General features: G+C 40.3%; 1 non-coding gene and 1 pseudogene across 1 annotated transcript; both read right to left on the reverse strand.

The window, feature by feature from the left end:
* Positions 1 to 6,902: 6,902 nt before the first annotated feature.
* TRNAT-UGU (transfer RNA threonine (anticodon UGU)) lies at positions 6,903 to 6,974 on the reverse strand. The gene has a single exon. It is a non-coding gene; the product is annotated as a tRNA-Thr (tRNA).
* A 263-nt stretch (positions 6,975 to 7,237) lies between these two features.
* LOC133919386 (DEAD-box ATP-dependent RNA helicase 47A-like) lies at positions 7,238 to 10,163 on the reverse strand (annotated as a pseudogene).
* Positions 10,164 to 11,643: the final 1,480 nt, after the last annotated feature.

Raw genomic sequence — 11,643 nt, forward strand, 5'->3', positions numbered from 1 at the left:
TCGCTCCTTTGTAGCCTTTGCCTTTTTTGTTCGCGGCTTCGTATGATCTGTCATGTAAGGCATTCCGATCATCTAGGTCTTAATTTCGTAAGTGAGGCTTAGATCTCTGTTGGCTCGATAGAAGAGCATTGGCTTTGGAAGAATTGAGGTTTCTTTCCCTTCAAATGATGAGGCGTGATTAACTGAATTGGGCCACTGAATTCTGAATTAGGAGTTTAGGACCGATTGCGTTGTAGACTGTTCTGAGATCTGTACCTATTCAAGTCGGCTGGGGACTACACAGGTCAAGAGAAGATAGCATGATTGTTTACAGTTCATGAACTGGATACGTACTTTGTTGCTTGGAAGTCATAGTATGCGGATCCGCATCATGCTATATTAACGACTTGACTTTGTGATAATGGGGTAAGGCTAATAAGCATTTGAGATTAGGTTATCCCAAGCCGCCAAGGTATTCTTTTCAATTATGTGATCCAATTGTGGCCTTGATGTTGGTTCATGATCCCTACTAAGTGCATCTTAATGTGAATTCTGACCTCTGAGATTTAATTCCTGTTCATCCTGGAACGGTCCATTACGCCTTCTTTTCTGATTATGTCTACATTACACTGATCAAACTTAGGTCTTGTAATAGCTATTATCTTCCATAACTAGTAAATCTTGCTACCAGGTATTGTTAGTAGCTGGCTGTGAGGCAGGCTATACCAATGATGGGTTCACGAGGTACCAATGCCGTGCTAACAAGAGCTGCTCGAATGAGGCAAAAGCTGCAGTCTGCTTTGGAGGCCAGTGTCCTAGATATTGAAGATGTTTCTTATCAACATGCAGGGCATGCAGCTGTCAAAGACAACGCAAAGGAGACGCATTTTAACATCAAGGTAATTTCACCAAAATTTGAGGGGCAGAGCCTTGTGAAGCGACACAGGATGGTGTATGATCTTCTAACTGATGAGCTGAACTCAGGGCTCCATGCTATCTCCATTGTTGCAAAAACCCCAAAAGAGTCAGGATCCTGATTGTCTACTCTCTAATAAGCACTAGCTTGTGTTTCAAAATAAGTTGATTGAAGCAGTATCATAAAACCATGAATTGATTGCCAAAACAATGTTACGATATGCTGCTTTTCTTATGAAGACCTTGTATTTGCATTAGATTGAAGTGCAGAGTTTATGTCAATCATTGCTTATGGCCATGAATTATCTGGTTCTTTTGTGGTTGCATGAATTATTGTAGCGAATACCAATTTTGTTCTCTTTAGTTAGTATTGGTCATCTGACAAGATTTATTTATTTGGTGATGCTGGCAGCATTTGTCAAGATGAATATTTTGTGTTGGTTAGTTGATGATAGATCATAGATATATACCCATCCACTCCCCCTGGTGATGGTATATACTCTTATAGTGATGACAAGCAATAAGGACTATTCCATCCGTTTCGCTATATTTGTCCATAGCTTTGGGAGTATCCGTTTCACAATATTTGTTCATCTATCTTATGATAATGGTTTCTCTCTTCTTGTCAATTGATTTTAAATACAAAGTGTGGCTTTTAAAGGAGAAAAACCAATGCATGTAGAGCAATTAAGGGGGTGAGCACATAATTATAGGGGATTTATTGCACCTTTTGCATTGCTTTTGAATTTTCTTAGTTTGTACGCAATAGTGGGAGTGGATAAATACAGGGAACAAAATGGAGGGAGTCAGGTCTTAGTTAAAAGTGAAAACTAGTAAAGCTGAAGCATATTTAGCGCAGTGTCGATGAAACTATTCAAGCATGAATCAATGGCCGAGGCAAAGGGTGTTCAACTGCTAGTTTTGTGCAGAAACATGTGTGGATACAGTACGGATTTCTGTCATGGAATCTCGCCCTGATGTTGGTAACGGTGTCTCTCCATCACCATTCTTCTCATAATGCTCATGATTTCCAGATGACAACTAATATTGTCTGGTCCACTCGGCTGCCTTTCTCAGCAAAAATGTATCAATTTGAGAGGGCATGAGTCCAGGCTTTCGCAAGGCTGCAAGACCATTGCGAACGCTTTGCTTGCTACTTGCTACGAGCAGGAATGCAGAATTGCAGTATGATGCTGCTGCCACAGCTGCCTTGGTACTGACACTTATCGCCTTATCAAGCAAACCTTTTACCCTTTTCTGGCCGTCTGAACTGTGTCCCGGGCTGCAGAGCTAGCTCCCCTACATTTGAGATGTGGAATTTGATTTGATCTGCGTTTCGAGCGAATACTCAACGAAATTTGATAAGCTTTTCTGAGCGAAACCGGACGAGACGGGCGGCGCTGCCACCGTCCGTCATCTCCTCGATGTAAATTAGCCAAAGGCTATGTAGCCAACGCAGTTTTCCAGCTCGCCTGATGCGAGCTTGTTTGCCGTTCTGCGTACCGGCGGATGGGTGAAAACAGCTCGGAATAGGTTGGAATAAGATTTTACTGTATTCGAAACTATTTTTTTGCCTAAAACTTATACAATATGATCACAAATAATATCAAAAATAAATACAAAATGGATCTAGATTAAAAACAAATACGACCGACAAATATTTACTAAAAACATGAAAGACTATTCAAATTGTATGTAAAATCGTAATAAAAACAAAGAGTATATTCAGACTAGAAAGTTACTTAATAACTAAGATAATATAATCCATATATTTGATCACTTAGATAAAAAAAATAACACAACTTAGCTCATCACAACTTCACAAGTTTACACGTTAGGCTTGGTATAAGTTCACATATACACACAATACTTAAACTTAGTATATATATATATATTTAAATTTAGTTCATCACAAACTCACGGTTATGACTAACGATCGAAATAGAAGCATCCCATTTTAAAAAATAAACATGTTGCACTTTCAACAGGTGACACGTTTAAAAAAAAAACTTCGTTCTCTTGCTCTTAAAATTAAAAACACTATCAAAATTATCATAAAAAATTCTAAATAATTTTGGTGATATGAAGGATACTATAATCTAGTTCTCAAAACAATTCAGATAAAAATATGATATACACAATAAGAAAAAAAATAGACAAATTTTATTATACACAGATCATATTTTGGGCTGATTTTTTAGAGCTAGATTATATAATCCTCTACAATATAATTTTTTTCAAAATGTTTCAAAATTATTTCAATAATATTTTGAATTATAAGAGTATTAGAATATTGTTTCAGCCCTTTGTTTCGGAGTCTGGATATCCGATGTCAATGTTGGTTCTATCAAAAACTGCTACGCTGATTCTAAGCCAAAATATCCGATACTAATTCCAAAAAAGATATATGTTTTTGCTTCAGACCTGGATCGACCAAACCTATGCGAGTCGTTTTCACCCTTAACTGTTGGTGATCGGTTCGAGTGAAATCTCATTGTTTTGACTCTTGAACATATAAGTGAGACTCGTTAGGTCTTTCCCGGATTTTTTTGAATAATCATTAATTTTTTTAAAACAAATATATCTTGGTCGTCACACTGTGGCACTACCAAACAAAATCGCGGTGCGGTAGCACGACATGTGGCTTGGTCTTAGGTTGGAGGCACCAAAGCATATTACGTGGTCTGTATCTTTTGGATTTCGAATCTAGTTTGTTTCTTACTCAAGACATTAACTTTTGCTCCTTTCTCATTTAATTATTTACCGCATCAGCTTTCATCCTTTGTACATTTAATGTCGAAAACATAATTTAAGTGGATAATTAGGAGTGGTATAGCAACTCCTTTTCAATGCAGGTTGACTTCAAGCGGACCTGCAAGGCAATTTTATTTCAGCCCACCACTTTTTTCATATTTTTTAGAAATATGAAAATTCTAATTCACGCGCGTCAGTGAGTGATTAACTCGCGCACCACGAGCGGTGCGCGTAATAGCCCAAGTCACAGCTTACATAAAAATTTTCTCAATAATTTTTTTTAAAAATTTATCGATAACTTTTTTTAAAAAACTTTGCTCGATAATTTTTATCTTAAAAGTTTTGAGACAGAAAAGATTTTTTTAAAAACTTTCTAAAACAGGAAAGTTATGGAGGGAAAAACTTTTCAAAAAGATAAGTTTTGCTGTTGGGTGAGATCCACGAGCTACCACGTGGACTAACGTAGTGCGGGGGCCATATGGTTTTTTCAACAAAAATTTCAAAAACCTTCTCAGCAAACTTTTCTTGTTAATTTTTCTCAAAACTTTTTTAGCTAAATTTTTTTCGTGCAAACTTTTCGAGTAAATTTGTCTCATACAAACTTTTCTAAAAACGGAAAAACACGAGAGAAAAAATTCCAAAAATCACTTCTACTGTTTACACATCAGACTATCCGGTGATTAGTATCTTCACTGTGTTGAAAAGCAATTCTCTTGAAAAATACTTCGGTGTTGCAACTCATTGAACATCGGACTATCCAGGGTATTCAACTCTATCTTCTGTAAATTTGCACAAGTCTTACAAAATGCTCCGACGTTCTTTTCACCTAACATCGAATCATCTGATGTTAACTTATGATTTTTCAGCCAAAAATACTCCGATGAGAGTAATTTGTTGATCGCTGGACTATTCGGTGTATTCAACTCTATCTTCTATGAATTTGCACAAGTCTTACAAAATGCTCTAATGTTCTCTTCACCCTAACATCGAATCATCCGATGTTGACTTATGATTTTTCAGCCAAAAATTCTCCAGTGGGAGTAATTTATTGATCGCCGGACTATCTAATGTATTTAACATCTATCTGATCTACGCCAAGAATACTCTGATGAGTTTAACTCAATGAGCGCCAGACCATCTAGTAAGAACAATTTTTTTTAAGCTCGTATAATTCAAATTTTCTTAACATATAAGTGGGACTCGTTAGGTCCTTCCCGGATTTTTTTAAACAATCATTAATTTATTTGAATTTCTTTTTTAAACAAATATATCTTGGTCGTCACACTGTGGCACTACCAAACAAAATCGCGGTGCGGTAGCACGACATGTGGCTTGGTCTTAGGTTGGAGGCACCAAAGCATATTACGTGGCCTGTATCTTTTGGATTTCGAATCTAGTTTGTTTCTTACTCAAGACATTAACTTTTTCTCCTTTCTCATTTAATTATTTACCGCATCAGCTTTCATCCTTTGTACATTTAGTGTCTAAGACATAATCTAAGTGGATAATCAGGAGTGGTCTAGCAACTCCTTTCCAATGCAGGTTGACTTCAAGCGGACCCTGCAAGACAATTTCATTTCAGCCCACCACTTATTTCATATTTTTTTAGGATGATAAATAATCGAAATCTACTTTCTGCGATGTCAAATAGTCAATTTTCTCTCTAGCGTGGCCGTCGACCGCCACCGCATGCAACAATGGTCGAGGATTGTGCAGGTTGGGCGCCGCGTCTTCCATTCGTTGCTAGTTGAGGACATCATGGACCACTTTTTTCCAAGGATCACACCCTCCCTCTCTGCTCAAACCAGCAGTCAAGCTAATGGACACTATGCAAGCCACAAGCTTTTCTCCCTCTCTCTCCATGGCAGAACTGTGCCGATGTGGCTCTGCGAAACCAAGAGCAACGGTGGGGTGCGTTGGACGTGCCCTGATTTAAGATAATTTTTATTTATTTCTTCAAAGGTAAATGGCAGATCCCAATCGACACGTCGCGTCGGGTACCGCATAATGCGAAAATTCTGATTCACGCGCGTCCGTGAGCGACTAACTCGTGTATCACGCGTGGCTCACGTAATAGCTCAAGTCATAGCTTACACAAAACTTTTCTCGATAATTTTTTAAAAACTTTTCTTAAAACTTTGCCCGATAACTTTTATTTTAAAACTTTTGAGACAGAAAAGATTTTTTTAATAAACTTTCTAAAACAGGAAAGTTATGGGGAGAAAAACTTTTCCCATGTGATTTTTTTTTAATTTTGTTTTCTCAAAACTTCTAAGCAAACTTTTCTCGTAAATTTTTTATCAAAACTTTTTTAGCTAAACTTTTTTCATAAAACTTTTCAAGTAAACTTTTCTCATACAAACTTTTCAAAAACGGAAAAACACGAGAGAAAAAATTCCAAAAAACACTTTTACTGTTTACACATTGGACTATCCGGTAAGTAGTATCTCCACTGTATCGAAAAGCAATTCTCTTGAAAAATACTTCGGTGTTATAACCCATTGAACATCAGACCATCCGGTGTATTCAACTCCATCTTCTGTGAATTTGAACAAGTCTTACAAAATGCTCCGACGTTCTCTTCACGTTAACATCCAATCATCCGATGTTGACTTATGATTTTTCAACCAAAAATACTCAGGTGAGAGTAATTTGTTGATTGACAGACCATCTAATGTACTTACCATCTATCTGATCTGAGCCAAAAATGCTTCGATAAGTTTAACTCAATGAGCACCAAATCATCTAGTAAGAATTTTTTTTTAAGCTCGTCTAATTCAAACTTTCTTGAACTCTAACTTCTCGATATTTCAACTATGAGCTTCTCTGTACTAACTAGTGCTAAAACTTCACAAATATATATTTAATCAAATCTAGACTTAATTAGATCAAACTAGTACTTTTAACCTCTCTTTATAGTACGATCAAAAGACTGAAAACAAGAGATATATATTACTTAAAATTAGAAAATTCTTAATCTTGATGCTCGTATCTTTTGATTGTCTATAGAATCAACTTAATAACTAAGAATATCCAATTATTATTGTGAACTAAAATTTTAATATCTTTTAAAATATATTTGTTAGTTATAATAATACAATTATTGTTAATCATAAACACTTATTACTTAGAGCATAGATGCTAGAAACATTTAATGGAGATTCATTATCTCATCCACGTGAGATCAGGATTGCATCTTATGCGATGCGCAGAAAGCAAAAGCAAAACGTGTGAAATTGAAAGTTTTAAAAAATTGCCCCCATGCAGGATCGAACTACAGACCTTCAGTTTACAAGACTGACGCTCTACCACTGAGCTATAGGGGCCATATTGGCCCACGGTGTAAGAAGATTGCAATTTTCTTATATAAATGTCACCAGTCAAACAAATCACAGGGCCGAGGTTTCCGATTAACCGAACTTTCCATGCCATGATCAAATGAAATGCTTTGGGAACCAATAGAGATATCAAAATCAAAGTTCATGGCCTTGCACACGCAGGAAATAACAGGAACAAAAGTTAACAAGGTTCCGGGAGCTGGTGATAGTTTTCTGTAGTTGAATACGGAAGAATCTAAGAATAGCTCGGTTCAATTTACACCCACAAGACGAGTATTTCCCTCCGTATTTCATCCGCTGCCAGGTATATAAGATTGCCTGTTCAGCCAATCGTAGAAAACTGCTCCCTGCAAGGGTAACTAAGACTTACTTTGTTGCAGCCTGGTGTTTCAAATATTTTAGCCCAGGCAATATGAACATCCAGCAGGACAAGCAAATGATATTTTAAAGTGATAACAGTATAATTTGCAAGAATCATATTACAAAACGCTAGAAGTAAACAAAAGAAAGTAGTCATGTGCACAATGAAGAGTTTACTCCACATCTTTCTCCTCATGAACAAGAAGCTCGCCTTCAGTGAATTCGCATGGCTTGATGGGCACAGCTAACTGCTTGCGCATTTTCCTTACAACAAATGCCTCGGTTTCTTCGCATATTGTGACCACAGTCCCCTTCCGCCCGAGACGTCCAGTTCTTCCAGCTCTGTGGGCGTAATGTGTAGAGTCGGTTGGAAGATCCAGATTAACCACAAGGTCACATTCTGGCACATCCAGTCCTCTGGCAGACAACTCATTCGTAACTAGAACTCTGAATTCACAATCCTTGAACTTTTTCAAGACTGTAGACCTTGCTAGCTTTCCAAGATCACCATGTAGCTCAGTAGCTTTGATCCCACGGGCCTCCAACTTAAATACAACATCCTTCAGTGGCCTGGTGTTGTTCATAAATGCAATTACTCTCTGTGCTTCCAGGGCATGGATGCATCTCCTTAAAGTGTCAACTTTGTGTTGAGCCTTGGATGTACAGTAGTAATGTTCCAAAGAAGGCGGTAAGCTACCAACTGCAGCTTGATTCACTGAGTTTGTTGGAGAGTTAGCATCAGTTTGGGATAACACAGGTTTCGGAACAGTGATGGAGTCAAGTGGAACTGCACTCTTAGCTCTAACGAGAACTGGATCATGACCCCAACTCCTTGCTGCTCGTATAACTGAAAAGGGTATTGTTGCAGAAACCAAAATAGTCTGACGCTCAGACCGCCTAGCAAGTGGGCCAAGAATATCCCTCGATGTGGTACCAGATTTCCTTCCGACATGCTCCAGAATTCTATACATATCCTCACGGTAATTAAAGGACAAGAGCTGGTCAACTTCATCCAGTACAAGAAAGCGGCAGCCATGGGTGTGTAGCTTACCAGCTGCTGAAATTTCGGAAATACGGCCAGGTGTTCCAACAACAATAATTGGTTTGTTCTTCTTTAATGCTTCTTCTTGCCTGGAACGATTAGCACCACCAACAAGTTGCTGGACAAGTCTAGGCCCAAAATCTTCTCCACTTCTCTCACAATCTGCATTCCCAATTCCCTGGAAGGAGCAATAATAACTGCTTCTACACCTGATCTTTTCTCAGAATTATCTTGTTCCATAGGCTTCTTCAGGGGGCCTATTTCAGAAAGAATTGGGAGAAGGTAAGCAAGTGTTTTCCCTGAGCCAGTATACGGTTGGATCACCACATCATGCATTTGAGCTATTATAGGAATAGCAGCGGACTGGACCTCAGTTGGAGCAGTCAGGCCTTCCTTGTTCAACCGATCAATAAGCAAAGGCGGCAAACCAAGCTCTTCAAATGACTTTGCAGAAAACAGAGCCTCATCTAGCTTCAGTATCTTCTTTTTCACAGCTGACTTTGGTAAGGCACTCTTCACTGGTTTGACATTAAGAGAAGAAACCTTTGGTTTCACATTGATGGAAGACACTCTTGAACTTGATTTCGAACCTACAGTTCGTGCCATTTTTTCCTTCTTCCCATAATCAACTTTGCTTTGCACTTCTAGGCTACCAAGAGTTAGTGGCCCACCACTACCTTCTACAATTTGACTACCACACCAAGCGGTCTGATGAAACCCAGCTGCCTGTGGTAGTGATAACATCCTGAATGGAAGGTGGTCTCCAAGAACAAAGCATGACTGGGAAGATGCCAATGGAAGAACATTTCGATGGACTATACATAGACGCATTTACACTCATCGTAATAAAATCAAACACAGCACCACAAATATTCTTTCCTTCAAACTTCTTACAAGTTTGCAGCAATGTGATCTGGTGCCTGGCAGCCTGGGTAAAGAAACCTAAGTAGATTAGGTAAGTTGGAAACTTTCCTAATGTGAACCAAAGAAGACTTAGAAGTTCGAAGACACAGTGGAAGCCCGGTAGAAAACATGTATACATGTCGTACACTGCCTGTCTGCTGGATATCAAGGTGTTCATAATGTGAATTCGGTAAATATTGTTTATGAAACTAGATACCAGGTTTACCAAACTAAACTTAAGCTCAGTATTGCTAAATACCATTCCGTAACAGTATACACCATATTTACCAAATTAATGTGTATAACAGAAAGATAAGAACTACTTTTCAATATGAACAGTATGAGAAATGATAGTGGTCAGTACTCGGTAGGGCAACAAACAAACGCTGAATCCAATCCAGACAAAAGATAAAAAGATGGGCACAACTACATTTCTCACGAGAAACTCAAGATTACCGTTTTCTCCTTTCTATGACAATAGAAATAAGTGCACATTATGATCAATTAAATACCTGCGCTCTTATGCTTGCCAGGCTCTATTTGCTTCTAGGAGCTCAAAGGTCTTTTCGTTCTTCCTGCACAATCCATACACAGAAATAAGCAGATAGATGAAAGCAGGGGCGGATCTACCACCCCGGCGAGCTATGGCGGCCGCTAGAGGTGGACGGCGGAGCAGCCCCCCCCCCCCCCACCGGCGAAGCGACGGGAGCGCTAACGTACCGTTGCGATGGGCGACGCGTACGGAAGGCAGAAGCCGCCGCGGAAGTGAGGAGGAGGTGGTCGGCGGAGGGGTCCAGCGGGTGGAGGCCGGCGTCCTCCGCTTGTGTGTGCGGCCCCCCGGGGGGGGGGGGGGCGAAGCCTAGAAGACGGTGTCGAGGGTTTTTGGAATTCGGTCCACCTGTCAGCGAGGTAAAGCCATAAAATATGATGAAGGGGGCACGGGTTGGCAGAGTTGCCCCAACCTGTTGGCAGAGTTTTTTTCCCATAGCCGCCCACCACGTCTGAAAAAAGCATCCTTATCTAAGGGTGGTAATAGATTTCTCCTAATCGGATTTTACTATAACACATTATCTAATTTTAAAATAGATACTAGGTATAAAGTGACTTCTAGCTCTGATAGGAACCTGAGCGTCAGAGTGAGAGGACTGACCGACTGAGGGCGTGAGCTAAGCGACGAAGCAGCACGAACGGCATGACGACGGAGGACGCGTGCTAGGCCTCGATTGATCGAGGCAGCGAAGGCAGGTGGGCAAGATGAGACAACGGTGGACGACCAGGGAGCGGCTATGGCAGGCGACCAAGTGAGGCATAGCGAAAGCGGGTGGGCAGGGCGCGACGACGGTAGGCAACATGTAGCGACAAGGGTGGCTGGTCGGCATGTGCGCAGCGATGTCGGGCTATCAACGCATGCCCACATGTGCATGCGCTAGGCTGTTTGGGCCATCGATGAGTTTTGAGGCCCACGAGAGCAAACACAACCCCCACCCCTAAACCTGATTCGGGTCAGAGCCCCGACCCAATGGCCCTACGAGGCTGTTTTCCCACCCGAACCCGTTCCATCGGGTTTCAAACCTACGGAGACCAATCTGATAGAGGAAACTGCCATCCCTACCCTTATCACAATGATTCTCCAAGCGGGAGCAGCATTTTTTTTAACAACCAGCACACCAAACGATGTCCGATTCTATTAATATAGAAGAAAAAATAAAAAAATAGCCCTAGAGGCTATAATCAAGAGAGAGAGAAAATAGTAACTATCAACAGCTAACAACGACTAAACAACTGCAACCAACAACTAGCAACAACTAACTAACAACAAAAACAACGACAAGTGGCACCCGACTGCTGCCAAGCTAACACAAAACCCTCTGTTGCACACCGGCATGCTGACACATCAAAGCTGTTGCTTGCGCTGTCTTGCGACGATATCCTGCACCGAACTAGTCACTACCAAACAAGACTAGTCGTCGTAGTCCGCTGCAAGACTTTTTACCGACACACCAAGCACCACACTGACGCACCAAACAAAGATCCGAAATCGATCCAGAGAAAAACAGAAGTAGAATGCATCGACCGCAGGCACACAGGCAGTGTTACAATGTACATTTAAATGAATATACATTGTCGGCATTGCTACAATACACAACGCACATACGTTCTACAGACTAAATCACATGCCAAGCGAATTGGGAAGTGCACACCGCTCATGGTTTGCGCCCATGGCGTTCTCCGGTTCTTGCACGGGCTTGACGATGCAAGATCGACAACAATGTTAAGCACTCGCAGCACTCTTCGAAGTCTTAGCTTCCAAGTTCACACTAATCTTGGATGCTACTCACATCATAGCTTCTC

The sequence above is a fragment of the Phragmites australis genome, chromosome 5, assembly GCF_958298935.1.
Source record: "Phragmites australis chromosome 5, lpPhrAust1.1, whole genome shotgun sequence".
In the NCBI taxonomy this organism is placed as follows: Eukaryota; Viridiplantae; Streptophyta; class Magnoliopsida; order Poales; family Poaceae; genus Phragmites; species Phragmites australis.